At 53.9% G+C, this 4,800-nt stretch overlaps 1 long non-coding RNA gene across 1 annotated transcript; it reads left to right on the forward strand.

The window, feature by feature from the left end:
• The first annotated feature begins 1,727 nt into the window (after positions 1-1,727).
• Positions 1,728-3,871, forward strand: LOC146763333 (uncharacterized). Its single transcript, XR_014951975.1, has 2 exons — positions 1,728-2,353; positions 3,604-3,871. It is a non-coding gene; the product is annotated as an uncharacterized LOC146763333 (long non-coding RNA).
• The last annotated feature ends 929 nt before the right edge of the window (positions 3,872-4,800 follow it).

A 4,800-nucleotide genomic window follows, 5' to 3' on the forward strand; every position in this document is an offset into this window, starting at 1 on the left:
AGGACGACCCCGACTCGGACCCCGAACTCCCCCCGGGTTTGGGGGCGCCGCCCGCGGGCCTGGGGGGGCCCCGGCAGCCGCCGGCCCCCGAGGACGAGACCCAGAAGTGAATTTTGGGGGTCGGGGGGGAATTTGGGGGTTGGGGAGGAAAATTTGGGGTATGAGGAGCTCAGGGATATTTTGGGGTTCAGAGTGGTTAATTTGGGGTTTCAGGGTGTTTATGGGCAGGGTTTTCGGGTATTCTCGGGAGGGCTTTGGGGTATTCTTTGGTGGGTTTTAGGATATTTTTGGGTGGATTTTTTGGGGTATTTTTGGGAGGGTTTTGGGCTGGTTTTGGGGCATTTTATGGTGAGTTTTTTGGATATTTTTAGGAGGGTTTGGGTAGTTTTGGGTGGGTTTTTGGGGGCATTTAGGACGATTTTGGGGTATTTTTGGGTGGGTTTTGGGCTGAAGGCGGCTCAGCGGCGGCGCTGGAGAAGGATGGCAGCGGCGAGGGGGGCCCGGCGGGGCCCTGCCTTTGCCAGCCCCTCCTGCCGCCCTCCTTGGAATGGTTTGGGGCAGTATGGGGTTATTGAGGTAGGAGTAATTATTTTGTTGTTGTTGATTTAATGTGGGGTTTTTTTGTTTGTTTGTTTGTTGTTGTCGTTTGATGTATTTGGTTTGTAGAGCAGGAACTGTAGACAGAATCCTGCAGAAGTAATATGGAATTTGTCCTCCCAAAACCCGCCCGGCTTCCAACCACTTTCAGCACGTGGTCTTCCTTAGCAGCACATGGTTCCCCCACACTTGGGAGCCGGTGCACTCTACTTTTCTCTCCTCCTTTGCTGACAGATCCTGCTGAGGCTGAGGACAAAGCCCTACCCCTACACGGACAAGGCAGCAGACCTGGTTCGGGAAGCCAGCGTGCTCCAGGCTGCTCCAGGACTCTGATCAAACATCAGCATCCCCGTCTCTCACGTTGATGGTACGTGGTAACCCCTTAAGAACAGAATTCCACCTTTTCTAACCCTAAGCAGCAAACTGGGGACGGATAACTCTAGAAATCCTGTCATGTAAGGACCTCCAGGATTCAGCCCTCCATGTGTCCTTGGTATCAGAGGTTGGAATTGCAGAGTTGCCACTTTACCCCCAGACGTAATTTTTGATGTGGTTGTGCCACTTTAACAGTATTTGAAATCTCTCTTCGTGTTCTTGCAGCAGCATTTTCGAAGCACAATGGAAATCTAGCCCTTCTGCCGGGAGCGGTTCACAGATTCGTGGAATCCCAGAAGGGTTTGGATGGGAAGGCACCTTTTTTTAAAGCTCGTCCCGTTCCAGCCCCTGCCATGGGCAGGGACACCTTCCACCATGCCAGGGTGCTCTAAGCCCTGTCCAGCCTGGCCTTGGACACTTCCAGGGATCCGGGGGCAGCCACAGCTTCTGTGTGCAACCTGTGCTGAGGTGCCCTGAGGAAATGTGTGAGCCGGAGGGAGCCGGGGCCGGGCGGAGGGAGCCGAGTTGTGGGAGTGGGCGAATGGAGGCGGGAGCGGGCGGGACTAGGCGAGCGTGGGCGAAAGCGGCCGAAAGGGGCCGAGGAGGCGAGCGGAGCCGAGCTTTGCCGAGTTCAGCCGAGGCGAGCCGAGCTTTGCCGAAGAGGCGAATGGAGGCGAATGCGGCCGGAAATAGCCGAGCGTGGCCGAAAGTAGCCGAAGCTGGCCGAGGAGGCGAGTCCAGCCGAACGGAGCCGAGCTCTGCCGAGCGCAGCAGCCCGGGCGGGGCTGAGCCGGGGCGGAGCCGGGGCGCCGGGAGGATCCCCTCCTGTCCCTCTCTCTCCCGCTCCATGCTCCTGCCCGTGTTCAGTTACCTCTCTTTCCCCCGTTTCCGTGTCCCCCCCAAACCCGGCTCCTTCCTGTCCTGTCCTGTCCCTGCCCCGCTGCTCCGTTCCATTCCCCCTCTCGGTGGTGTGAGATGAGATTTGAGCCCTTTCTGACACCCACGCGTGCTCTTTGTGTTGTCAAATCCCGCGTGTGAGCCAGAAGCTCTCCCTGCCTATTTTGCAGGTGGATGTGCCATTCAAAGCCCTGGAGGCAGGGCTGAGCACCGGCGAGCCGCGCGTGGCTGCTCTGCACAGGGGGCGTGGCAGGAAACACTCGCTGAGTGCCGGAGGAGCGAACGGGAGCCTTGGCCCTGCCATCCTCTGGGATCTGCGGGGACACTGCAAGCACTGGCAAAGAGCCGAGAGCCATGGGAGCAGCGCTGAGCGAGGCTGTGTCCCAGCCAAGGAGTTCCTCCTGTGTCCCTTAAGAGGATACCCCAGGGCTGGTTTTCTGCATCAAGACTTCTGATCAGACCATCTGTAGACCTCTGGCTTAATGTAAATATTTATTTATATGTTTGTCTCTGACAGCAAAGCACGTATCTCCTGACTTCCCTGCTATTCAGTATCTGCTGAACTGGCTGTGCATTTTTCCTAAGCTAAGGAAAACCCTCCCTCTGATTCTGTAATTTCCAAAGGAGCAGCATTGAGTCACTTATGTTTTTCTTGTCTCCATAACTTTAGCTTGACTCGTGCTCAAGGACAGGAATGACTCAAGAACTGTATGTGGTGAATTGTTAGTTTGGCAGGGGTTTTTGCAAATTCAGGGCTAAAATGTGATGTAAGAAAAGGCTTTTATTGCAGCAGTTAGATTTTTGCAGCATGGCAGATTTTCAAGCCTCTAAGTAAATCACTTCATTCAGATTTAAACTCTCTTGAAATATGCTTGATATGTTTTGGGGTTTTTTTCATTGTTATGCTACTTTTCGTTTTGGTTTGATTTGGCTTTCTTTTTTGCCTGGCGTGGGAAAATTTTACAGCTCTCACTTTTTTCTTCTCCAGTTGAGTATAGTGTTACCTTCTTAATTCAAAAACCATTTGCTGTATGGAAAAAGCACCTTGCCTTTGTGAAGGGCCAGGTGGGAACTGTTTTAATGGCCAGTGGCACAGCCCTGTAGCACACAATTCCCAGGAAGTGGGGAGCCCTCTGCCAGGCAGAGCCACCTGGCCAGGTTCCTGCGGGTGCTGCTGCTGTACCCGGCTGATGAGGTGAGAAGCAGCTTGGCTTTATTGCCAAAATAAAACTCACCCGTTTTCCTATGAATCCCAGCAAAGTGGTCCCAAAGGCTCTGTCACTCAGTCTCTGCTTCCATTGGTGTGGAGAGGCTGGATCCCAGTTATCACCCCAGCAGTGCCCCTGCCTCCCTTTTCCCCACTTTTCTGTTCCAGTCGTGCGAAATATTCAGGCTTTGTTTTCTTCCCCCTGCGGTTCACTGCAGATCCCAGAAAACCCACAGGAGGGAAGATCATTCCTTGTGCTTCCGCCTCCAGGTGAGAGAGGAGATGGTCACATCCTAGGAGCCTGATTTTGGAATGTTTTCTGGAATTGGCCCAGTGGCTTTTACTTCTGGGGTTCCTGGAGTCTGTCCGTGGCAGGTCCAGCCCGTGCTTCAACTGAGAGCCCTCAGTCCGCAGGGAAATGAACCTTTGGGGAAGTTCTTACAGCTCTGCTTAGTGCTTTATGAATGGTGATGATTTTCTGGAAGTAGGCTGTCCATTCTGACCCTTTTTCTTCCCTCTCCCTGCAGACTGTACCTGCTGAGAGGCTGAGGTGAGACCAGGATCTGTAAAATCCCTGACTCTCCGTGTTTTCCCGAGGCTGAAGCCGTGTTTGCTGTCAGTGACGACAGGGTGGGAGATGCTAAACACTGAAAACTTTGGGGTTTTTCCCCTGAACTCCCCAAGACTCTCTGCAGCTGTGCCCTGTCTATCTCTTGAAAGAGTTTCTGGATTTACAAAGGTTTTTACATTCTGCAATATTTATCTATAACTCGATTAAAAAGAATCCTACTGTATCAATGTGGTGTTGATTACTTTGTTTGAGTCGGTTAATTAAAGCGAATTGTTGGTAAGGGGTTTGAGCATCCCTTAGTTGGAGCTGGCAGCTCTTATTTAATTTCTCTTCATTCCTTTAATTTCTTTCAATTATTTCTTAAGCCATTACTGCAATTAGGATGCACGGTAAGGACAAGAGCATTTCTGCCCTGCTGGATTGGGAAATCCGAGCCCAATTCCTTGGAGAGATTGAGGGGATGGGGATCTGTGCCTCAAGCTGGGTTTTGACAGTGGGAATTTGGTGAGGAAGGAAGAGGAGAGATCCCACGGAAAGTGGCTGAGGCCAGTTCCGCTGGCTTTGGGTGCTCCTACCCCCGAGAAAATCATCCTGGCTGAAGGGAGCTGGAAGAAGCCAGGGGGCTGCGCCGGGGGCTGTGCAGGGACCCCAAACCCTGGTCAGGGGCGCTGGGCAGTGCCAGCTGCAGAGGAACGCTGCAGAGGGGCTGCGCTGGAGCCCCTCAGCTTCCATGCAGAGATGCTGGCACTGCGGGGCTTTCGGGACACTGCCGAGAGGCTCCGCTGCCAGAGCCGGGGAGTTCTCCCGTTCTTTTCTGTCGTGCTGGGCACCTGGCAAGTCCTTCGAGCCCCGCAGGCTGCCAGTGCCAGAGGAGCAGCTGGAATCACAGACGGTCACACAGAAACCGGGCTGGGAGAGCAAATGAGCTCTTCCATGTTGTTTTTCACAACGCGTTTTGGATTTATACCAGAATCTCTTCTCTCCCCTCAGACCCCGTACCCCTGACTTTTGAGTTTTCTCACAGAAATGTCTCGGCCTGCACCGGGAAAAAGAAAATTCCCTGGCACGGCGGGGAGCGGCGGGGTTTGGGGGTGCTGGGGCGGCACGGGGGTCCCCGCGCCCCGGCCGGTCTCGGTCAGCCCCGGGAAATCGC

This window comes from Lonchura striata, chromosome 1A, assembly GCF_050655825.1.
Source record: "Lonchura striata isolate lonStrDom1 chromosome 1A, ASM5065582v1, whole genome shotgun sequence".
Classification (NCBI taxonomy): Eukaryota; Metazoa; Chordata; class Aves; order Passeriformes; family Estrildidae; genus Lonchura; species Lonchura striata.